The sequence below is a fragment of the Schistocerca piceifrons genome, chromosome 1, assembly GCF_021461385.2.
Source record: "Schistocerca piceifrons isolate TAMUIC-IGC-003096 chromosome 1, iqSchPice1.1, whole genome shotgun sequence".
NCBI classification, from domain to species: domain Eukaryota; kingdom Metazoa; phylum Arthropoda; class Insecta; order Orthoptera; family Acrididae; genus Schistocerca; species Schistocerca piceifrons.
Genome location: NC_060138.1, coordinates 873574997 through 873601916, shown reverse-complemented (window position 1 = coordinate 873601916; position 26920 = coordinate 873574997).

The window sequence follows — 26920 nt, the reverse complement described above, 5'->3', positions numbered from 1 at the left end:
ATTGACAGGACGTGTCAGTTTGTTACCCGTTACAAACAAAATGATTTTGAAAACCGGAATTTTACGTGTCTGTTTGATAAAATGATTCCATATTAGTCTAGTGGCATATTTATTTTATCGACATGTATTAAAATGGACAATTAAACACGAAGAATAACCAGTTCTCCAGCAATGACAGCACCGCCCTGAACCGCACTGACTACTACGCCATGCAGCAGCGCTGGTCAGCCGCTGCTGGAGTACTGGTTATTCTTCGTGGTTTAATCTCCCTGATGATCCACATCGATAAAACGAACGTCGCACTAGACTAATCTGCGATCGATCTATCGAATGGGCACGTAAAATTCCGCTGTAAAAATAATTTTGTTTGCAGCGGGAAACAAACCGAAACTTTTCATCGACACTGAACGTCGCATAAAAGACATGATAAACAGTGCTTTTTTTGGGATGACTCCAGCTATTGGTACCTACCGAAACATCAGAAAAAACGTAGTTGACGTCTTTTAAGAGGGACACCCGAAATGTTCGAGTGCCGTACGACAGTACTTAATGTGTGAACATGGTAACAATCGCTGCCACGTCACCGTCAGATGAACTGGCTGCCGTCTGGATCCACATTTTATGTAACTGCATATTTTGACCATCTTGTTTCCTGATTGCTCAGACACGTTATGCGACAAACGAAAATCGTTTTCGGGAGTTTCACAGAGAGAAGAACGCCATAGATAGAATCTTGGGCTGCAGATCCTTATCGTCCTGTCTAACTCCCCTCAGTCATTTTAAATGAAAATTACCACTCTATGAAAAATAATTTACGCCATCTGCGCTTCGAAACGTCGGGTACGGTGGTTCTTGCCCATCATTTAAGTGCTGACTATCTATTATCATGATTAAGACGTCATTTTCATTTCTACTTTTTCTAGTATATTGTACCTTTACTTTTATATCATCTGTTGATTGTCATACTAAAATAGCTGTAGATGAAGGATTTACTTTCGAATAACACGAAGAAGACATAAGCAGAGAAGCAGGTTTTCGCCCTCTTGAAAATACTCCATTGATCACATAGACCGACGTGTGTGATAACGGAATAAACTTTTGATTCGAGTAACCAGTTTCCATGTGCTTTGGAGTGGCTAGGAAAACACAGTGCGGAATTGGTGGGGCATAAAATCCAATATTAGGCAGCTTTAGCATTGTAATAAAGTTTTTGAGAGACCAGACTCAGACAGGTAGGTAGTAATAATGCAATCTTGAGAAACTCTAGAATATTACAGTCATTTTATTAAGTGCATCGACTTACAAAAAGTACTTTCCTGAGAGTACTTTGGCTTAAGTACCTTGGCTTAATCTATATCTCCACCTATTGCCTGAAATATGCATATATTGCGTATATAATGGAAAATTTTTGTTAAGAGATTAGTTATTAAGCAAAATGATCTAAACCTGTTTTAATACTCTACTATTTGTTCGCCAGCGCCATTGATCTATAGGAAAGCTAGTAATGTTCTTATGACTATAATTTACCATTTGTCTACCAGTGTCAGGTTAACAGTGAATAGTATAGGCATCTTTATTCGTCGGATGTTATTATTATTATTATTCGTTTTACAATTAGACTGTCGTACCAAAAATAAGTTTATTCATGTTTTGCGACTTTCATCACCAAGAGCACACGCAGAGAAAGAAATGCTGAAATTCAAAGTTTTATAAGACGTAACGCTTTGTGATATAACGAACATGGTCAACTTTATCCCACTGTTGTCTAATAAGTTATGGCAGATACAAGCAGAGTAGTGTTTAAATAAACACTTTATGACAGTTTTCGTGTTGAGGTATTGTTGTATTGTGTTACAGGAGAGTGTAGTTTGTAAAACAATGGCGGCTTGATTACAGTTCAAACTAAATGCTCTACACCTACACATAGCTACTCACACTCCCCTATAACACATCATGAGCATGGGGAAAAAAGGTCCAATAAATAAATCAGCTGATTTTTAAAAAATTAAAACTTCCTTAGTAAGTGATAGGAGTACAAGTTTATTTCCACTTTGTTGTCATTCATATTTGCTTGAAATACGAGATGTTAACCAGACATGTAAGTTCTTACGAAAACAGTGAAGTGATTCAGTAAGCTTCTGTAATGGAGGTTACAAGGAATTAAATAATTTAAAAAATGATTCATTATTATATTTTCAACTGAAGTTGGTAACTGGTTCTGCTCCTAACGACCCGAGGAAAAAATATGTCTGTTTACCTTAGTAATAACAGCCATAAAAAGAATTTTGATTTCCAGAATAAAAAAGGGAAGAAATTGGTTCAGGATAAATCTGAACTCTATTTAGTCCATTACGTATGTCTCTAATCCGTATTCAGGATCATCGGCGTATATTGTCACACTGACGTCCTTATCCAAATAAATTTTTATTCTGGATCAGTGAATATTGTTAGCTTTTATCACTAACGCAATGCGTTTCCTTTTTTAGGTTTCTGAAGTGCAATATATTTTTGTAATGATAGTAGTGTATGAACAAACTTTTGTCGTCAGATTTTTACGTTAAAAGTAATTCGCAACAAAATCTCTGATATTTACCAAGTGTCACCATTATCGAAAATATTTTTGATAATTAAGGGTCAACTGCAAGTAACGTTTATTCATTAGAGAAAACACAGTCTTTTCAGACGTCTTATAAATATAATATTATGAAAATAATTTAATTTGTTTAGTATTAACGATAAGCCAGAAAGATTTCCGCAAGCGCGAAGCGAAAATTGATGGGAAACAAGACACCATATGCAGCCGAAAATCTTACTACTACGATGGTAACACACTATGTTTAAGAAACAAAAGGCTGAGCTATCATATTGCCAATTTTTGTTCTCCATTCATACCTTCCCATCAAACGTGAAAAATTCACAGTCTAAAGCCTTGGCAATGTTTGGACAGGCTGTCCATACAGCATTCCAACTTTTTCTGGAATTGTAGCTGTGGTTCTCCATACGGATTCGATAGAAACTGCATTCAAACACTTCTCTAGTTCTTCTGGTTTAGATTTTAATACTTTGGGAGACTGCCAGAATGAGTACTTGAACAAAGCATTCTTAGAGGTGTATTAAAACACTACTCCGCCTCTGACACCTAAATTGGTTGCTTCTGTTTCTGAGACATATGTACCAACCAAGAAGAAAAGCACCTGCTGGAGCAGTGAGAAGGTAAATAAAATACTGGAAACGTATCTTTCTAAGCGACTAGTATTTCGAGTAGTTTAATTTAGATCTCCATTTATTTTCTGCAGTTCGATTCTCAGTGAAACTAAGTACAGTTTCCTTCTTTACTTCTTTTTCCACTTTCCTTGTTGACTACTATCATTACTATGCAGAACTGTGATGCTCATCAGCAGACAGACAAACATATTCGAAGGCTCCAGTTTATTTATAAAGCCTTACGCATAAAGCTTTTAAGGGTGTTGCATGATAGGTTGTGCTGAGAAATAGTGGTTAAGAAAAAAATTGGATAAGTCGTGCTGTTTCCACGTTAATTAACATCAAATTTAGACAATCAGGCCGTTACGCGCACAAATTCAAGCAGCCCGCCAGTTACAATTGGCGCCCATTGTTCTTACAGTGTACAGCAGATGACAGCACACGAGACTGCTGAGCCTTTGGCTCGGGTTCGATCCTTAATACCGTCCGTCCCATATCCAGTTTTTGTGTCGTTCTCTTGTTCGGTTCTAGCAAACCAAACGAAGAACACATTTGTCTATACTGTCCCTGGCGGACCGCTTGAATTTGCTCTCACAACGCCCTGATAGGCCAACTTCACTTCTAATTGACTCGTAAACGGCGTAATTTATAAATTTTTTCTTAACAATTATTTTTCAGCATAACCTACCCCAAAACACTCTTACAAGATTTTAAAGCTGTTTCTGAGCACCCTGTATGTACAGGGTGGTCCATTAATCATGACCAGGCCAAATATCTCACGAAATAAGCGTCAATTGAAAAAAACTACAAAGAACGAAACTTGTCTAGCTTGAAGGGCGAAACCAGATGGCGCTATGGTTGGCCCGCTAGAAGGCGCTGCCATAGGTCAAACGGATATCAACTGCGTTTTTAAAAATAGGAACCACCTTTTTTTATTACATATTCGTGTAGTATGTAAAGAAATATGAATGTTTTAGTTGGACCACTTTTTTCGTTCTGTGATAGATGGCGCTGTCATAGTTACAAACATATGGCTCACAATTTTAGACTAACAGTTAGTAACAGGTAGGTTCTTTAAATTAAAATACAGAACGTAGGTACATTTGAACATTTTATTTCGGTTGTTCCAATGTGATACATGTACCTTTGTGAACTTATCATTTCTGAGAACGGATGCTGTTACGGCATGATTACCTGTAAATACCACGTTAATGCAATAAATGCTCAAAATGATGTCCGTCAACCTCAATGCATTTGGCAATACGTGTAACGACATTCCTCTCCACAGCGAGTAGTTCGCCTTCCGTAATGTTCGCACATGCATTGACAATGCGCTAACGCATGTTGTCAGGCGTTGTCGGTGGATCACGATAGCAAATATCATTCATCTTTCCCCACAGAAAGAAATCCGGGGACGTCAGATCCGGTGAACGGGCGGGCAATGGTATGGTGCTTCGACGACCAATCCACCTGTCATGAAATATGCTATTCAATACTGCTTCAACCCCACTCGAGCTATGTGCCGAACATCCATCATGTTGGAAGTACGTCGCCATTCTGACATGTAGTGAAACATCTTGTAGATACATCAGTAGAATATTACGTAGGAAATCAGCGTACATTGCACTATTTAGATTGCCATCGATAGAATGGGGGCCACTTATCCTTCCTCCCATAATGCCGCACCATACATTAACCCGCCAAGGTCGCTGATGTTCCACTTGTCGCAGCCATCGTCGATTTTCCGTTGCCCAATAGTGCATATTATGCCGGTTTACGTTACCGCTGTTAGCGAATGACGCTTCGTCGCTAAGTAGAACGCGTGCAAAAAATCTGTCATCGTCCCGTAATTTCTCTTGTGCCCAGTGGCAGAACTGTACACGACGTTCAAAGTCGTCGCCATGCAATTCCTGGTTCATAGAAATATGGTACGGATGCAATCGATGTTGATGTAGCATTCTCAACACCGACGTTTTTGAGATTCCCGATTCTCGCGGAATTTGTCTGCTACTGATGTGCGGGTTAGCCGCGACAGCAGCTAAAACACCTACTTGGTCATCATCATTTGTTGCAGGTCTTGGTTGACGGTTCACATGTGGCTGAACACTTCCTGTTTCCTTAAATAACGTAACTATCCGGCGAACGGTCCTGACACTTGGATGATGTCGTCCAGGATACCGAGCAGCATACATAGCACACATTTTGTCCTCAAGAATCGTACTGTACCATGCAGTTTAACTCTGTATTTGGATTCCATTTGCCCTGTAATTTCAATCACCACTATGATGTACCTGTTATCTGTGCCGCTGCAGAACGCTATCTGCAGGAAATCCAGGGTATCTACTCTTTTCTGACAATTCTACACTCTTGTTGCGCCATGTTCTTAGCGTGCAACTTATTTTCGGAAGTCTCTACGACATGCTTTCTGAAGCGGAGAATTGAGACCACCCTGGCATTTGCCTAAACGAGAGTGAAGAACGCAGCGTCATCCGCTGATTGTTTACGAAGACTCTGAAGTCATTATTTTGATTCAGTACGCTTTCCACGGTAACCGAAAACAAACAACACTGTCTTCGAAAACCGTCGATCAAGCCACTTCTGAAGTGCGTACCAGTAGTCAAGGGGTAGCGTCTTCCATTCATAATCAAAACGCCTTCGATCCCGGGTTAGATCCCCGCCACTGCCTAAATTTTGATAAATAATCAGCATTGGCGGCTGAAGACTTCCGGCATAAGAAGTCAGCCTCATTCTGCCAATGGTCTTGTCAAAGAGGGCGGAGGAGCGGATAGAGGTTCAGGGCACTCTCTTGTCCTAGGGGTGGGAAATTGCCGCTAAAGGCGGAAGAATCAGCAATGATCAACGACATGAGGATGCAGAAGGCAATGGAAACCACTGCATTAAACACACGTAACGTGTATCTACAGGACATGTGGCCTGTAATTGAGAAGTGTCATGATGATCTCTCCATTGGCAAAAGATTCCGGAATAGTCCCCCATTCGGATCTCCGGGAGGGGACTGCCAAGGGGGAGGTTACCATGAGAAAAAGATTGAATAATCCACCAAAAGATAACGTTCTACGAGTCGGGGCGTGGAATGTCAGAAGCTTGAACGTGGTAGGGAAACTAGAAAATCTGAAAAGGGAAATGCAAAGGCTCAATCTAGATATAGTAGGGGTCAGTGAAGTGAAGTGGAAGGAAGACAATGATTTCTGGTCAGATGAGTATTGGGTAATATCAACAGCAGCAGAAAATGGTATAACAGGTGTAGGATTCGTTATGAATAGGAAGGTAGGGCAGAGGATGTGTTTCTGTGAACAGTTCAGTGCCCGGGTTGTTCTAATCAGAATCGACAGCAGACCAACACTGACAACGATAGTTCAGGTATACATGCCGACGTCACAAGCTGAAGATGAACAGATAGAGAAAGTGTATGAGGATATTGAAAGGGTAATGCAGTATGTAAAGGGGGACGAAAATCTAATAGTCATGGGCGACTGGAATGCAGTTATAGGGGAAGATCAAAAAGGTTACAGGAGAATATGGGCTTGGGACGAGGAATGAAAGAGGAGAAATACTAATTGAGTTCTGTAACAAGTTTCAGCTAGTTATAGTGAATACCCTGTTCAAGAATCACAAGAGGAGGAGGTATACTTGGAAAAGGCCGGGAGATACGGGAAGATTTCAATTAGATTACACCATGGTCAGACAGAGATTCCGAAATCAGATACTGGATTGTAAGGCGTACCCAGGAGCAGATATAGACTCAGATCACAATATAGTAGTGATGAAGAGTAGGCTGAAGTTCAAGACATTAGTCAGGAAGAATCAATACGCAAAGAAGTGGGATACGGAAGTACTAAGGAATGACGAGATACGTTTGAAGTTCTCTAACGCTATAGATAGCAGCAATAAGGAATAGCGCAGTAGGCAGTACAGTTGAAGAGGAATGGACATCTCTAAAACGGGCCATCACAGAAGTTGGGAAGGAAAACATAGGTACAAAGAAGGTAGCTGCGAAGAAAGGAGGAAGTACAAACATGTTCCGGGAAAATCAGGAATGCAGAAATACAAGTCGCTGAGGAATGAAATAAATAGGAAGTGCAGGGAAGCTAAGATGAAATGGCTGCAGGAAAAATGTGAAGACATCGAAAAAGATATGATTGTCGGAAGAACAGACTCAGCATACAGGAAAGTCAAAACAACCTTTGGTGACATTAAAAGCAACGGTGGTAACATTAAGAGTGCAACGGGAATTCCACTGTTAAATGCAGAGGAGAGAGCATATAGGTGGAAAGGTGGAAAGAATACACTGAAATCCTCTATGAGGGTGAAGATTTGTCTGATGTGATAGAAGAAGAAACAGGAGTCGATTTAGAAGAGATAGGGGATCCAGTATTAGAATCGGAATTTAAAAGAGCTTTGGAGGACTTACGGTCAAATAAGGCAGAAGGGATAGATAACATTCCATCAGAATTTCTAAAATCATTGGAGGAAGTGGCAACAAAACGACTATTCACGTTGGTGTGTAGAATATATGAGTCTGGCGATATACCATCTGACTTTCGGAAAAGCATCATCCACACAATTCCGAAGACGGCAAGAGCTGACAAGTGCGAGAATTATCGCACAATCAGCTTAACAGCTCATGCATCGAAGCTGCTTACAAGAATAATATGCAGAAGAATGGAAAAGAAAATTGAGAATGCGCTAGGTGACGATCAGTTTGGTTTTAGGAAAAGTAAAGGGACGAGAGAGGCAATTCTGACGTTACGGCTAATAATGGAAGCAAGGCTAAAGAAAAATCAAGACTCTTTCATAGGATTTGTCGACCTGGAAAAAGCGTTCGACAATATAAAATGTTGCAAGCTGTTCGAGATTCTGAAAAAAGTAGGGGTAAGCTATAGGGAGCGACGGCTCATATACAATATATACAACAACCAAGAGGGAATAATAAGAGTGGACGATTAAGAACGAAGTGCTCGTATTAAGAAGGGTGTAAGACAAGGCTGTAGCCTTTCGCCCCTACTCTTCAATCTGTACATCGAGGAAGCAGTGATGGAAACAAAAGAAAGGTTCAGGAGTGGAATTAAAATACAAGGTGAAAGGATATCAATGATACGATTCGCTGATGACATTGCTATCCTGAGTGAAAGTGAAGAAGAATTAAATGATCTGCTGAACGGAATTAACAGTCTAATGAGTACACAGTATGGTTTGAGAGTAAATCGGAGAAAGACGAAGGTAATGAGAAGTAGTAGAAATGAGAACAGAGAGAAACTTAAGATCAAGATTGATGGTCACGAAGTCAATGAAGTTAAGGGATTCTGCTACCTAGGCAGTAAAATAACCAATGACGGACGGAGCAAGGAGGACATCAAAAGCAGACTCGCTATGGCAAAAAAGGCATTTCTGGCCAATAGAAGTCTACTAATATCAAATACCGGCCTTAATTTGAGGAAGAAATTTCTGGGGATGTACGTCTGGAGTACAGCATTGTATGGTAGTGAAACATGGACTGTGGGAAAACCGGAACAGAAGAGAATCGAAGCGTTTGAGATGTGGTGCTATAGACGAATGTTGAAAATTAGGTGGACTGATAAGGTAAGGAATGAGGAGGTTCTACGCAGAATCGGAGAGGAAAGGAATATGTGGAAAACACTGGTAAGGAGAAGGGACAGGATTATAGGACATCTGCTAAGACATGAGGGAATGACTTCCATGGTACTAGAGGGAGCTGTAGATGGCATAAACTGTAGAGGAAGACAGAGATTGGAATACGTCAAGCAAATAATTGAGGACGTAGGTTGCAAGTGCTACTCTGAGATTAGCACAGGAAAGGAATTCGTGGCGGGCCGCATCAAACCAGTCAGTAGACTGATGACCAAAAAAGAAAAAAAAAACGTTAATTCGATTTTTGTGTGCAGATGATGTATGGCTGTTCAGGGTTATCAGAAGTTGTGCCAGCTTTATGGGTGTACAGCAAAGAATCAACACAAACTAGTGAGTGGTGTCGAAACCTTAAAAATGGCCTTACAAGTATGCGTGATGAAGAATGGTGTGGTAGGGTGATGAAATTGTGTAACAATTGGGCGAAATACTGCGAGTAGTTCGATCGGTGCTGTGGCTGGTGAATTTCCTCATTTTGCACGCGTTACTATTTAGTTATTGTCATGGAAAAACTCAGATACAAATAATTTTGTGCAAACTGGGTAATGAAAAGGCTCCACGACCAAACAAAGAGCAGGGAATGTCAAGCAGACGAGCGTTCTTGGACTACTATCGACTATGTGGAGATGATTTGTTGTCCAATACTCTTATGGGTGACGAGAGGTATATACCATACACCGACGCAGTATCAAAACGTCAATAAGTTACAATATTCAACTTTGGCAGAAACGAAAAAAAATCAAGCGATCTGCTTGCAGGGGTGGAAAGATGACTACCGTTTTGTTCGAAGAAAAGACGCTTATTTAGGTTGATTTCATGTAACATGAATCACAATTCCAGGCGAAGTTTTATGTGAAACGCTCAACAAGCTGAGACGTGAAGACCAAAATGGACGGCAAGAGAAACAAATGTCCTGCATATCTCTCCATGGCAACGCATGTCCGCAGACTGCTGGCTGTAGCGAGTATCGATTCAACATTTCCGTTGAGGTCTTTTCGACTACCTACCCTAAAAAAACGGACCTCGTACGCAGCGACTGTTATCTCTTTCTGCACTCGAAACAATGGATTATTGGACACCGGTTCGAGTACGAAGAAGAATTGAAAGCATGTTGCCAGCTGGTTCAATTTCCGCGCGGAGAACTTCTCTGAAGAGGGGCTGAAGAACTAGTGCAGCGTTACGAAAAATGCTTAGACGTGAACGGAAATTATGTGGAAAAGTGAAATAGGTGTGTGGGAGATTGAAACCATCGACTAAAGCTTTTTATAAAGAATATACAGTGACGGAAATGGTATTTGTACACTATGAACACCTTGGCCGAGTACTACCAAATTGATAGTCCAACATTTCCATTCTTCTAGGGTTCTTTGCTTAAAATTTCAACGATATGTGAGCTTATTTTCAATATTTTCAGTTTGGAAAAAAAGTCATTTCTGCAGATAAAGATTATTGTATGTACAGGAAGATTACTGTGTCCGTCTAACGCTACAGCAACTTTGTAGGTGGAGATCGCAACACAGCAAGTCCAACGCAGTTTGTCACCATATGTCGGCCTTTGAGTGAGGTCAAATCGTCGGCATTGAAACTATGTCCACAGATTGCACAAACAGTCGTCTGCAACGGAACGACTGCAGGTCGAATGTCAGAGGAAGTGTATTTGTGTGTCTTTCCAAAGGATCTGACGAACAGACTAATGACATTAGTTAAAATCAAGTCACAGTTTACTGGCAAAGAGTCACCACGAACTGTCACGAATAGACTACTGGGAACAGGAGGGAGATATCTAGTTACTATGCGTGTGACACCATATCACCGACAATAGGGACAAGCGTGGTGTAGAGCATAAGGGAATACGTGATGCGTTCACCTGAAGGTGTGTAAAGTGGCCCCGTTAATATGATATAATTAAAGTTGCCTTCCAAAATAACGACTAAGGAAGACGTTAGCTACAAAATTAAATAAGAATCACAATTAATTCAGATTATTACACTGAAAGTGCACGAGAAAACATACGACAGAGATTCACAAATCAATACTAATACCCTGGCAAGGCTGGCTAAAGGATTACTTGGAGAGCCGACTGGCTGCCCGGTGGGTGAGGAGCGTAGACCGCTGCTGGCGGAGAAGTCTGGAAGTGAGTGATTTTGTACAGACTGCCTCCTAAAAGGAAGACTCGTATTTTCGCGTTTTCGTCCGTCATGTGTTTCGAGTAATAAAACTATGCATATTCCAAGTGCTGACCTATAGAATGATGTCTTTAAAAAAACTGGACCCCTTCCCTGACCGTTACCTCAGGCAGTTAACCTGTAGTACGTTCCATTACATTCGGCGCTGAAAAACTGTCTCCTGCTCTCTTTCTATATTTGTCTGTGGCCAGTGAGGTGGGACTTCGGCAGCACATTGAGTTTCTCTCTTTAACATATAAATTGTTTCTGTCAGCCAGTCGTGGCTTCCCTTACATTACGTTAAAAATTGGGGTTTTGTAGTGTCTGCGTTGGGCAATGTTACACGCCAACAAAGATGGCCTAACCCAAGGGTTCTCACTCTGCTTGCTGATGTTATCTGTTGAGGATAACAGATTCTGTCGGTAGTCGCACACCACGGGAGACCGTATCTGTATTGTGACTTATGGCGACGGGCGCCCATGGGCGGTGCTTCAAAGGAAGGCCAGCTGATCAAGAGCATTGACGTTCACCACTATAGGCAAGCCCTTCTGAGAACTCTTCCTAAGGCCGGCTTCCCATCTGAAGGGAGGTTGAATGCCCGCCATCACGTGGCAAGTATAGTAATCCTGTTGTCATACCTTTCATCGCCAGGATACCAAATGACACACTCCAGCAGGATAATCCATGACACCAGATATCATTTCACACCATAAAAGACTTGAGGGATGTATGGACCATTCTGAGCCCCTGATTTTTCGCTCACGTAGCCTGTCTGGAATAGGACAAGAATACGGGTATTGCATACCAGCCTCCAACCAGTACCATGAACTACAGCAGCAAGTGTTTCAGGAGAGGTAAGATGTTTATGAAGATGATATTCGAGGGCTGTTTGTTTTCAGAGCACAAATAATAGAAGAGTGAATTTGTGCCATTGTGAGCCACATTTGATGGTCACGTTGATGATGTATATCACTTTGAAATGGAAAGGAAGTTTTATTATTCAGAGTGAACCAGAACTCCAGTGACAAACTTTCAGTGATGGTAGTAAGGACCAAACCAAGAAGAAAATGTCTAGTAAACATGGGATCTAAAATGCTACCTTAAGAGCTATGAGCGCTTGTTCTGTAGAAGAGATGGGTTGCACAGTAGCGAAGCCGAACATGTGCTCATTTCTCGTAAGGTCTGCAATTTACAACTCACGGTTACTAAACATTTTTTTCTTGTTTTGGTCCATACTACCACCTCTGAAAGTTTGTCAGTGAAGTTCTGGTTGATCCCATATCATATCCGCTATGTGATCACATCTCTAGGAAATGTAATAATTATCGGAATGGTGCTTTCATGTCGTAACACTTTTCATTCCTGCCAATATGTACGAGTATGTACGAAGGGAGTTCAATAAGTAACGCAACAGATTTTTTTTCTCAGCCAATTTCGGTTGCAAAAATGCAGAATTTATTGTGGAATATTCCCGCTACAGTTTCTATAGTTCTTCATGTTCCGACAGTTGGTGGCGTTATACCTAGCCTGCAAAATTGCGTCTCTAACGGGGAATGTTCCAACCAGAGACCTCTCATTGGATTTTTTCGATGGAAAACCGCAACATCGCAGATACCCACAGGCCCTTGCAGAATGCTTACGAAGACCTGACACTGAAGAAGGGCTGTCCGATCTCCTGCCTGCCTGTTGGCAACACACAGCTGTGAATCCTGCAATGTTGGAACGAGCGGACACACTCATTGGAGGTGATCGACGGATCACAATGAAATACTCCTTTGCTCAACTGGACATATCTGCCGATACTGCTGACACACTCGTCCACCACTTGGTGAACTCAGACGTATGTGCCCTCTAGGTTCTTTGCCTCCTAACAAAAGACCACAAAGAGCAGCGAACGACCATGTGTGCGGAACTGCTTGCGTGTTCCGAGACTGAGGGTGGCAATTTTTTGTCGAACATCTTTACAGGCGATGAAACATGGGTTCATCACTTTCAACTGGAAACAAAACGGCAATCCATGGAGTGGTGCCACACCACCATTACTCCGAAGAAAAATTTCAAAGCCGCACTGTCAGCTGTAAAGTCATGACGATGGGGTCTGAAGGGATTATTCTGTTTGATGTTCTTCCTCAAGCTGTAGCAATCAACGCTCAAGTGTACTGTACTACTCTCAGGAAACTGAAGAGATGAGTTCAGCATGTTCGTCGCCACAAAAATGCAAACGAACTTCTCCTTCTCCATGGCAACACAACGCCTCACCCAGGTCTGCGCACCGGAAAGAGCTCAAGAAACTTCAGTGAACTGTTGTTCCTCGTCTACCCTACAGCCGTGATCACGCAAATGCCGATTTCTCTCTGTTTGGCCCAATGACATATCATGTTGATGATATGGTGTATTAGAATCCTGAATAAAACCAACCTGCTTCCAGAAAAGAAATGATTTTCATTACTCACAGATGACCTCTCTAAGAGACGTAAGTGGGCACCTGGTTCTGCGGGCACCGCGACTGACCTGAGCGCGGTGGCCTCTCGGACGTGCATCTGCAGGGTGAGCACGGGGCCGGCTGAGAGGAAGCTCTCGGTGGGCGAGCAGGGCCTGGAGGCGTTGGCGCGCAGCAGCGCGTGCTCACACGAGCGCGGCGACACGTCGCGGCAGAAGCGCGCCAGCAGCGTGCCGTTGCCGTTGCCGTTGCCGTTGCCGTTGGCCGCAGGGGCAGCGCCGCCTCCTCCTGCCGGGAAACGCACCTTATCCTTCTTGTCTTGCTCGCTGCAAGACAGACACGCCACCCGTTTGCTAGCTACTCTCTGCAGCCTCCCCCGATGTAGCTAGCAAAGGACATGGGACCACGCCGCTACGACCGTCTGTACATAAGTTCGCCACAGATACCTTTACATCCAAATCAAACAAAACATTTTGCTACATTTCTACACATGAGTTTCAGAAATTTTGACATTTGAGCGATAGAGCTTTTTTTCGGATTTATTAAGTTTTGATAGACGTGTGCATGGTCTCTTATTACAATATGTTATAAACATTCAAATGTTACACACAAACAAAGAGAATACATAACTCTGAACACAACTTTTGATTTCAAACATTAGTATATTCTCTGGTTCATAGATTCCAAGGAAACATAACGAGCCAACAACCATTTGCGAATAAAAGGATGATTGGTAGCCATTAGCGACAGTCCTACACTACACTGGACTAGAGTGGTCGGCAAATGTTTGTTTCACATACAACTCGAAACGCTATATCTACGTGAAGCAATAACTGCTGGGTATCGGATGATCGATAAGTTCCGAAACGCATCATAGGAGCGATAAAGTTCATTCCTTGCCTGACGTTTGAATTTTGCGATTGCGACTCAGTGAGCCTGAATGCAGACTACTGATGGTTATAATACTGGTGGCCTGCCTCCGGCATGACTTTATGTCACATTTATATCACATATTATTCAGGCTATAGACTGAACACGGTCTTAATCACAGGATCATAAATGAACTGTCATGCTCAGAAATATCAGTGTGCAATGCAGTGTAGCGTGGCTAGGATGCAGTTCTCGGTTGGTCATAGATGTTATATACTGAAGAGTCAAATAAACTTGTACATCTGCCTAATACCGTGTAGCACCCTCGCGAGTACGCAGAAGTGCAACGCGACGTGGCATGGACTCGACTAACGTGTGAAGCAGTGCTGGAGGGAATTGACACCTTGAATCCTGCAAGGCTGTTCTTAGATCCACAAGAGTACGAGGGGGTGGAAAGCTCATCTGAACAGTACGTTCCAAGGCATACCAGATATCTGGGGAGTTTGGTGGCCAGCCGCTCCGTAGCGATTCTGGACGTGTGGGGTGCCGCATTGTCCTGCTGGAATTGCCCAAGCGCGTCGGAACGCACAATTGAATGGATGCAAGCGATCTGATAGGATGCTTACGTACGTGTCACCTGTCAGAGTCGTATCTACACGTATCAGGGCCCCATAACACTCCAACAGCACACGCTCCACAACATTACAGAACCTCCACCAGCTTGAACAGTCTTCGCTGACATGTAGGGTCCATGGAATCATGCGGTTGTCTCCATACCCGTACACGACCATCCACTCGAAACAATTTGAAACGAGACTCGTCCGATCAGGCAACGTAATTGCAGTGATCAACAGTCCATTGTCCTTGTGGTGTCGATAGTTCTGATGCCACAGCGAAGGTGCCCGCTCGTAGGTTGGCACTACGAGAGCGGACGAACTACGCCAACCACAGCGCCCTCTAGCCGACGCTGTGAAGCTTAACGAGCGCCGCTCTACTCTCTGCGCAGTTGATCAACAGCAGACGACCTAGCAAAATGGCTCTGAGCACTATGGGACTTAACTACTGTGGTCATCAGTCCCCTAGAACTTAGAACTACTTAAACCTAACTAACCTAAGGACATCACACACATCCATGCCCGAGGCAGGATTCGAACCTCCGACCGTAGCAGTCGGGCGGTTCCGGACTGCGCGCCTAGAACAGCTAGACCACCGCGGCCGGCACGACCTAGCAACTTAGCTTCTACTTGTAGCAGGGCTAGCCATCATAGACTTTGCCTTTGTAGCTTCTAGTAACTGTTAGCTTTGATACATGAACGGCTTCGCACCTACGTGCTCATCTGTACCAAAAGTTAAGTAATGTGTTTGTATATGTTTGTTGTTGTTGTTGTGGTCTTCAGTCCTGAGACTGGTTTGATGCAGCTCTCCATGCTACTCTATCCCGTGCAAGTTGCTTCATCTCCCAGTAACTACTGCAACCTAAATCCTTCTGAATCTGCTTAGTGTATTCATCTCTTGGTCTCCCTCTACGATTTTTACCCTCCACGCTGCCCTCCAATACTAAATTGGTGATCCCTTGACGCCTCAGAACATATCCTACCAACCGATCCCTTCTACTAGTCAAGTTGTGCCACAAATTTCTCTTCTCCCCAATCCTATTCAATACCTCCTCATTAGTTATGTGATCTACTAATCTAATCTTCAGCTTTCTTCTGTAGCACCACATTTCAAAAGCTTCTATTCTCTTCTTGTCCAAACTATTTATCGTCCATGTTTCACTTCCATACATGGCTACACTACATACAAATACTTTCAGAAACGACTTCCTGACACTTAAATCTATACTCGATGTTAACAAATTTCTCTTCTTCAGAAACGCTTTCCTTGCCATTGCTAGTCTACATTTTATATCCTCTCTACTTCGACCATCATCAGTTATTTTGCTCCCTAAATAGCAAAACTACTTTACTACTTTAAGTGTCACATTTCCTAATCTAATTCCCTCAGCATCACCCGACTTTATTCGACTACATTCCATTATCCTCGTTTTACTTTTGTTGATGTTCATCTTATATCCTCCTTTCAAGACACTATCCATTCCGTTCAACTGCTCTTCCAAGTCCTTTGCTGTCTCTGACAGAATTACAATGTCATCGGCGAACCTCAAAGTTTTTATTTCTTCTCCATGGATTTTAATACCTACTCCGAACTTTTCTTTTATTTCCTTCACTGCTTGCTCAATATCCAGATTAAATAACATCGTGGACAGGCCCAACCACTGCTTCCCTTTCATGTCCTTCGACTCTTATAACTACCATCTGGTTTCTGTACAGGTTGTAAATAGCCTTTCGCTCCCTGCATTTTACCCCTGCCACCTTCAGAATTTGAAAGAGAGTATTCCAGTCAACATTGTCAAAAGCTTTCTCTAAGTCTACAAATGCTAGAAACGTAGGTTTGCCTTTCCTTAATCTAGCTTCTAAGATAAGTCGTAGGGTCAATATTGCCTCACGTGTTCCTATATTTCTACGGAATCCAAAATGATCTTCCCCGAGGTTGGCTTCTACTAGTTTTTCCATTCGCCTGTAAAGAATTCGTGTTAGTATTTTGCAGCAGTGACTTATTAAACTGATAGTTCGGTAATTTTCTCATCTGTCAACACCTCCTTTCTTTGGGATTGGAATTATTACATTCTTCTTGAAGTCTGAGGGTATTTCGCCTGTCCCATATATCTTGCTCACCAGATGGTAGAGTTTTGTCAGGACTGGCTCTCCCAAGGCCGTCAGTAGTTCTAATGGAATGTTTTCTACTCCCGGGGCCTTGTTTCGACTCAGGTCTCTCAGTGCTCTGTCAAACTCTTCATTTACTTGCAGTACCGAAGTGCTTTACCTCACCTGCTCCTACTCGCATCCTTAATTCGGCCTATTTTACAGATCTCAGGGGCCGACCCACGCACCGCCTTCCAGGCGGGATACAAAAGTAGGTATTGACGGGCTCTGGCGAGCCGTAAAGCTTTGTGCCGTGCAGTCTTCGAGGGTACATGAGTGGATGTTTTGTTTAATGTTTCGCACGCTGATACTTGTTGATGGCCCTGCATTGAAATCTGCAGCAGTTCGCGGAAGGGTTGCACTAGTGTCACGTTCAACGTTTCTCTTCAGTCGCGTTTGCCCCGTTCTTGCAGGATCTTTTTCCGGCCGCAGCGATGTAGGAGATTTTATGTTTTACCGAGTTTCTAATATTTACGGTACACTCATGAAATGGTAGTACGGGAAAATCCCCACTCCATCTCTACCTCGGAAATGCTGTGTCCCATCGCTCGTGCGCCGACTATAACACCACGTTCAAACTCACTTAAATCGTAGCCATTGCAGCAGCAGTAATCGATCTAACATCTGCGCCAGACACTTGTCTTATACAGGCATTGCCGTCTGCAGGGCCGTATTGTTCCTGTTTACATATCTCTGTACTCGAATACGCGTGCCTATACCAGTTTCTTTGGCGCTTCAGTGTTGCACTCCTGGCCATATCGCGGGTCGCCCTCTTACCTGTCGGCGACACTGGATTTAGTCTCTGCTATTCGGTGGTATGGGAGCTTTGTCAGTGATAGAGCCGCCTAATGCTGCCTGTGTTGGAGCAACAGGTTGCTTCCCATATAGGCAGATGTGGTCCAGTACCTGTGAGGAAAAAAAAAAAAACTGTAACAAGTTTTGCCAGAGGGCAACGCTGTCCAAGCCAGTACTGGTAGCAGGAGCAAGATGTAGTCAGTGACACTGCCTGCACCCTGATACTAATATTAAACAAAGGCTTTAATGTTACTTTCTGTCAAAAACAAATTACTTGGCACGATTCTTGAAATTCAAGACACCCTCCTCGGCTAACGCAAAAAGCCAGAGAAGCGGGTGAAGACAGACCGCTGGCGGAAGTTACGCCATAGCTAATGTAGTATCAGGGTGATACCTCGTGTCTTCATCGAGTGAGGGGGCCGGGAGTGTAAATAAACTCGACGCAGCAGAAAGCTGAAGCCGCCAAGGTCTAGATGGCCCAGTTACTACACACCGAATTGTTATGGTCATGTGACCGGACCTTATGCAGCAGCAAAATAAATACGTGCCGTACCATTATAAATAACCCTCATTTTTATTTAAAGGGATAGCAATGTGGCAACCACCCTCTGCCAGGTGAGCGAGGCGTCACGGTTCTACAAGCAGCCGCCACTTAGCGTACATTAACTGTGGACCTACAGCTGAGTCCGATGGTGTGCCAGTGGGACATCGGCGGGTGTACTTTCAACTGATGCCACCCTTCTGGCCCCGGAGGCAGCTGTTCGAGACCAGGGCGGCGCAGCTGTCACGGCCACCTCTGCCTGTGCGCCAAAGTACCCTGAAGATATGGTCGGCTGTGAACGTATGTTCGTTCACCGTACACACCATCAGTAGGTACGTAAATGATTTAGAGCTGCATTTTCTGGAACAGGTTGAACGGCCACCAAAATGCATTACTTTTGTCTACTTTGATTTTCGGTCTCTTTTTTCTGTAGTTGCACATATAGAAACTGTACAGGTTAAATACCATCTTTTGCAACTATCAAGGAAGTCTTAGTAAGACCAAACGCGTTTCACTTTATTCACAGTGGTCACTGTAGCAAAATCAATTTTTCTTTCACCATTTTATTTGCTAAGATCATGAACAGTTTGTATGCTTTAACATACAAGTACAAACAGTATTAGTTCTTATCGTTACTCACGATTTTTTGTTGTTTGTGAGTCAGAAGGAAAGGTAGTATTAGTGATTCAGAGCAAAAACCTTCGTATGGACGTGTGCCTTATTCCGAATGGTTTCCGAGAAAGAACACATTTAATATCACTTTTGTACGTTTTCCTTGAACAACTCGAAAACCACGCCCTCCGGTGAAAAGGTGTCACAGTACAAAATTAAGCAATATTAAATATCCTACAAAAAAGGTCCTAGTTATTTTATCTCTAGAACTAATGGTTTGAGCGAAGAGAGCGCGAGAATGTTGAAAAACTCGCTCAACGCGCACGCGCTGTAGCTTGCGTAGTTTTTGTAGGCTAATTTGCGGCAGCATATTGAGGTAGCAAGTTGAGACGAACAGTTTGATACGGGACAGTAAACTGGCTCACGAAAACTTTGTAAGCTACAGCGCATGCGCGCAGAGCGAGTTTTATGACATTCTCGCGCTCTCTTCGCACAAACCACTAGTTCTAGTGAAAAAAAAATGAATAGGACATTTTTGTAGGATTTTTAATATTGCTTAATTTTGTACTGCGACACGTTTACATTGGAGGATGCGGTTTTCGAGTTATTCAAGAAAAACGTACAAAAGCGATATTAAATGTATTCTATCTCCGAATCCATTCGGAATAGGTTCAAATGGTTCAAATGGCTCTGAGCACTATGGGACTTAACATCTAAGGTCATCATTCCCCTAGAACTTAGAACTACTTAAACCTAACTAACCTAAGGACAGCACACAACACCCAGTCATCACGAGGCAGAGAAACATTCGGAATAGGGCATACGCCCATATGAAGGTTTTCGCTCTGAATCACTAATACTATCATCCCTCAAAGCATGTACATTTCCTCCTGACTCATCCTATATGTATTAGAATTTTAACATAAAGCATTTTCCATAATAACAATAAACATATTCACGTTTTTGTGCATTGTGAAGAACTACTGCATCTTGCTATTTCGTGTGTTACGTTTTACTGTTGCGAGATGGGTGTCTTCTTTTGTTAGTTTGGATAGTAGTGGGAGCGCCTGCCGTTGCTCTCTCTCTCTCTCTCTCTCTCTCTCTCTCTCTCTGTGTGTGTGTGTGTGTGTGAAAGCGTTTATATTTTCCAACGAGTGTGTGTGTGTGTGTGTGTGTGTGTAAAGGGAGCTAAAATGTCTTAACTACTGCGTGTGTAAGATACTGCTGTACTATGGTACAGTTATGAGTTATCTATGGCGATGATATTGCCTAGTTTGTGATATTATTTTATGGTGTGTTCTTTCTCTACACTATGTTTCGTTAGTTCAAATAACGTCTGGTTTCTGATGTTTGTTTGGTCATTTATTATGTGTTTCTTCTTAGTTATTGCCCTTTGAATTTGGAAGGTCTCTTGCAAATCTTGTCTTTTGTGTACTTTGTACCTTATTTCAAAGGTTTCGTCTGTCTGCCTTGAGTACAGAACATCACAGCTGCTGCACTGGAGTTGGTAAATGTCAGATTTTTTGTGGATGTCAGTATATCTTCCTGTTTTAGTCATTTCTGCATCGAGTTATTAATTTGGTATGCTACTTTTATGTCCTGTTTTTTGAGGATGTTCTCAATTTTGTGCGTCCGTATGCGAGAGTGTAACAGCTTGTTGTTGAGTTTCTGTGTTGTGCCCTTGCTGTATAATGGCGGTGATGTTGGTATATATATTTGTGTGTAGATGAATACATCCCGAGCCGCGCAGAATGGTCGCATGGTTTACGGCGCCATGTCACGGACTGCGCGGCCGCTCCCGCCGGAGGTTCGAGTCCTCCCTCGGGTATGAGTGTGTGTGCTGTACCTAGTTTAAGTTAATTTAAGTAGTGTGTAAGTCTATGGACCGATGAAGTCAGCAGTTTGGTCCCTTAGGAATTCACACAGATTTGAACATCCCGCTGTAGCAAAACGAAACATACGAATTAGCTAGATGACCGTGGTTCTTCACAACACAGAAAAACATGAATTTGTTTAATATTAGTGCAATTGGTGTGTGCTAAACAATAACACTGCTGCGTAAAGGAACAGAAAGAATGACGTAGCTGGCCGAAGTGGCCGTGCGGTTAAAGGCGCTGCAGTCTGGAACCGCAAGACCGCTATGATCGCAGGTTCGAATCCTGCCTCGGGCATGGATGTTTGTGATGTCCTTAGGTTAGTTAGGTTTAACTAGTTCTAAGTTCTAGGGGACTAATGACCTCAGCAGTTGAGTCCCATAGTGCTCAGAGCCATTTCAACCAGAATGACGTAAACAACAAAAATACCTTGAGTGACGATAAGAATTAATACTGTTGATTGTATTATGTTAAAGCATGAGAACTATTCATGATCTTCGCAAACAAAATTACAAGAGAAACAAACAATTTCGTTACATTGATCACTGAAGAGGCTTTAGAATGAAGTGAAACGCGTTTGGTTCATTGTAGTTGCAAAAGACGATATTTAACCCATAAAACTTCCAGTAGTTTTTTTCGTGTTTAGTGTTGTTACCAGGTCTGACAAGGTATAGGTATGAAACGCGTTGGATGCCGAGTGATCACTGTAGGAGTCTGAGAGGATCGCCGGCCGGAGTGGCCGTGCGGTTCTAGGCGCTGCAGTCTGGAACCGCGAGACCGCTACGGTCGCAGGTTCGAATCCTGCCTCGGGCATGGATGTATGTGACGTCCTTAGGTTAGTTAGTTTAACTAGTTCTAAGCTCTAGGGGACTACTGACCTCAGAAGTTGAGTCCCCTAGTGCTCAGAGCCATTTGAACCAAATAATTTGAGAGGATCCTCGTGGGTCTCCATTTGACCGGCTGGTCGAATCGTGCAATATCGATGTACGTGGGGCATTCGGATGAGACAGTAGCCCGAAGCTGGACTGCATTCGAACGTGTTGGGCAGGTCTATTTCCATCAAGAATCTGCTCAATGACATCTAGTCACCTCGAGGGATGAAATCCGTATTGTCCACCGAGCACATCGTAACCCTTACACATCTCTGCCTACCATCCGAAAACAAGTACTGACAACATTCTGTGTCATGCCGCAAAATTGGTCAGAGACTAGCAACAGTCGGGCTAGGGGATTAGCGTTCCAAGCCTAGGGTACCGATACCACGGCACAAATGACTGCATTTGTAGTAGTTCCGTGACTGGAAAGCGTGTACTGCTGATTAATGACGTTTCGTTGTGTTCAGCGATGAATCACGGTTCTAAATTGCCACGGATGACCGTCAACAGACAGTATAGTGGTGACCTGAGTAGAAGTCCAACTCCCCCCCATGGTTTGGAGAGGTACAATGATATTACATGGAGTGGGGAGTCATCGGGTACGTCTTGACGTGATAGCTGATATCGAATAAGGAAACTCTGACGGAGGCACTGTACGTCACCGAAATGGTGCATCCTCCACGCGTTGCCTCTCATGCGACAGCATTGTGGTATTGTGGTGCCCTTTTTCCACATGACAATACTCGTCCACACGTGGGACATGTCTCTATGAACTGTCTTCGAGATGTGAAGGTTGTTATGTTACGTTGTGTTAACCGGGGACCTAGAAACGACGGAGAGGCTCCGTCTCCGCCGCAGCCGCAGTGGTCCGCAACCCCATGACGACTACCGCAGTCCAATTCACCCCTCCGCCGCCCCACACCGAACCCAGGGTTATTGTGCGGTTCGGCCCGCGTTGGACTCCCAGGGAACGTCTCACACCAGACGAGTGTAACCCCTATGTTTGCGTGGTAGAGTAACGGCGGTATACGCGTACGTGGAGAACTTGTTTGCGCAGCAATCGCCGACATAGTGTAGCTGAGGCGGAATAAGGGGAACCAGCCCGCATTTGCCGACGCAGATGGAAAACCGCCTAAAAACCATCCACAGACTGGCCGGCTCACCGGACCTCGACACGAATCCGCCGGGCGGCGCTCCTCTCCGCCCGGAGAATCGTGCTTTAGACCGCAAGGCCAACCAGGCGGGCTATGTGAAGGTAGTTCCGTGGCCAACAAAACTCCCACATCTGATTCCGAAAGGACATGTGTGCGACCTACTAGGATGTAAATTTCGTCTCTGTGACAGTACCTAGTTTAACAAGTACCAGATACAACAGCTATGGGCCAGATCGTCTCGAGAGAGGATACAATGGCCTTATGATACCTTTACCAACCGAATCAGTACACATGTCACGGCCAAAGAAGCGCAAAGTTGTACTGACTACTGGACTCATATTGCAAAATTCCTTTCAAATTTGACTCGGTTTTGTAAAGACATAAATATCATCACATATCCTCGCAACCCTTCAAATTTCATTTCGTTTTCTGCTCCCCTTCTGAGTACTGCACTTTTTTCGTCAGACAGTCTATATCACGTTGGAATCTTTGCTCAGTTGTGTTAATCTGGCTTGCACCATAATTCATGTCTTGACTTATTCGGTGCTTACATATTTAAATGCAGACCTACTCTGTTGCCTTCAGCACACATATCGACAGGCAAGTATTCATGTTAAGATGTCTGAGTATAGATCATCATGCTACTTTCGTTATGCACTGAAAGCGACTGAAGTTTTTTTTCCCTTACTTTGGATAGAAAGAGTTCAGAAGAATATGGCGGGTGGAAGGCAGAGTGATACTGTTAGTCTATGAAGTTTATTAGGTTAGAAAAGAAAGCCAGACGATGTAGTTCAAGCTCGTGGACCGCAGATTCAGTTATCTGGGCATTTACACACTGTAGACTATTTGTCACTTAAGTTTAGCTTGCTATCGGAGAGAAAATGTTAAATATAATGCCGCTCTGAAATGACATACAGTACAAATAGGTACTATCCTTCCTTTATCATATAGTTACTAACAAATCGCGTTTTCAGCTTTAGGTACTTTCCATTACAGCACTCGTATGTGTATTCAATAACATTGTACGAGGACTCTACTCATATTTCGTGGTCATATTTTACATTATAATATCTCTTCACTTCTAACAGTCATACCGAAAACACACTGTAAGTACTTCTATTTGAAAATCAATAGTTGTGTCCAGACCTATTTACAGAATACAGTATATAAAACATATGTAAATAAAATAATATTAAATCGTCAATCTTATTAAAGACAAAAAAAAAACTACATGTGCAACGTATGAACTTCTGTTAGAAAAAAGTGCAACTTCACAACACAAGTAAATTTTGACAAACTTCAATTGGATATTGATTTATGTTTATTTACAAAAAGTACTAAGAAACGAAATTATACTACGATTTCCACTTAGCCTTTTAATAAATGGTGCCATGTGTGTAGTAATTGTGTCATTGGGGATTGCAGCTGGTAGCACTTTCTCGGAAAGATGATGTTTAATTCATACAAAGATGAGAGTAAAATGAAGGTCATTGAAGTACGTTTCGATGGAATATATGACAAAGTATCAATTTCAAAACGGGCGCCGACAAAGCAATTAACTTCAGAGAGAGGGAGAGCAGAGATTGGGTACAAACTCGTATTTTCATGTCTTTCACAGTTTAACATCTGTTAGTGGCGAAGAAATTAGAGATATTAAAAATGTCTGCTGTAGAATTAAACTAAAATATAGCCTGGGAAGTGATACTACGAGGAACATTTAAGCATTTACTGAAATCGTAAACCCGTACTTGAATTTCACAGAAACCACGAAAAGTATATTTTCATCAAAATTTTGATGTTGAGAAAAGAATGACTTCTAATTGGATAAGAGGGAGGACTTGAGTTGGGTGTGAGTGGGATTCCGATTCTCATCCAGCCAGTTTCCCTTAGTCGCCTGAGGGGGATGCCGGGATGCGTCCTTTGGAAGGACACGCCCGACATCCTTCGCCGACATTCCAAAATCCTACATTGTGCTTTGTCTCTTATCGCTTAATCGTCGACGGGGCGTTAAACGCTGATCTTTCTTTTTGTTCAATAAGGAAAGTTTAATTGTAAGCAATCGACTAGCGGTAGCAGTAAGTGTACGTTGAAATCTTGGATTAATCGCTAGCCGTTGGAGAGAAAGTGTAATGTAATTGGGGGGGGGGGGGAAGGTCGGACGGAGGGAAAGTGAGGGAGAGACCGCAGTGACTCGAGAGTGTTACTAGCTGCATTTTTCCCCCTTATGACCAGTCTACAGTGGCGCAAGAAGGGTAATTGGCATCCAGAACAATCGTCTCCTTTCGGCACCCCCTTTTCCTGCCCATATCTCCCAGTTTTTTGTTTAATCTTCATTACTTCTTAGCCCTTCTACTCGTTTATGGAGATCGACACAACTTTACAATGAAATAAAAGGTACATATGTCGCTGATACGATATCAAATCTGGTAAAACACGCGAACCAAAAACGCGATCTTTGCAATAAAATAGAATTTTTTCTGTCATGGTTTCATTTCAGATCAGTTAGACATACGGACCAAAAGAGAGCCATCTTTAAAGTATACTCTTTACACTTCCATTGCAGTGGCTGACTTGGCGTAACGGGTAGCCGAAAAACAAGGCAAGCAGCTTAAGTGTTTCCATCGTTGTTGACGATGGCATCTGGGGGACACGGAAGCGCAATGTACTTTACTGTGTGAAATGTTATACACTTCATTAGCCTGCACTTTACTGATGCAGATAATACATACGATGTACATTTCATCATGAGATGTATCTGTGTACAATAAAAGCATCGTAAGGACGCACCAGGCGTAATATTAATCGTATTTAACAAACGGTAATAAGCTTAAAACCTAAAAAATGAGCGTTATAACTAATTTAGCACACAACCACTAGTATTCAGAATGTAACCTTCAGCAAGGCGTTTCGGAGTTAACCTCCCATCATCTGGCTGTCTCTGTTAACCCTTCATCAACATTCACTAAAAAAGCACACACAGACAAAAAATACAAAAAAATAATTCATACATAGTCCTTGTCTCACTTTAAAAACGCTACCAAAAGATACTCCATTCCGTTAATTGATATAATCGCCCATCCACAAAATCGAGTCTGTCCTATAGCTGTTATACTAGTCACATCAGCTTCATGTCCCATAAGATGCCTTCCCTTGCACTGCTGAGTAGTTCACTAAAGAAGTATACGGCTCCAACAGACCGCACTGAACCTTCAGCAGTCCCACAGCATGTTACAACAGACACGAAGAGACAACTTACCTATTGTTACATGCCCAAAACCGCTCGCATACAGTGAGGTGACAAAAGTCGTGGGATGCCTCTCAGTATCGCGTTGGACCTCCCTTTATCCGGCGTAGTGCAGTAACTGGACGTGGTATGATCTCAACATGCCCCCTATAGAAATACTGAGCCATGCTGCCTTTGTAGCCTCCATAGTTGCTAAAGTGTTGCCAGTGCAGGTTTTTGTGCACGAACTGATCTCTCGATTATGTCCTATAAAAGGGTGGTCTGGGGGCCAAACCATTCACTCTAATTATCCAGCATGTTCTTCAAACCAGTCACGAACAATTATTGCACTGTGACATAGCGCATTGTCATCTATAAAAATTCCATAGTTGTTTGGGACGATGAAGTCCAAGAATGGATGTAAATGATCTCCAAGTAGCCGAACACAACCAGTTACACTCAATGATCGGTTTAGTTGGACTATAGGACCCACTCCATTCCATGTAAAACACAGCCTACACCATGTTGGAGCCACCAGAAGCTCGCGCAGTGCCTTGTTGACAACTTGGGTCCATGGCTTCGTGGGTTATACGCCACACTCGAACCCTACCATCAGTTCTTACCAACTGAAATCGAAGCTTATCTGCCCTGGCCATGGTTTTCCATCGTCTAAGATTGAACCGATACAGCCACGAGCGAAAGACAGATGCTGCAGGCGATGCCGTTCTGTTGACAAAG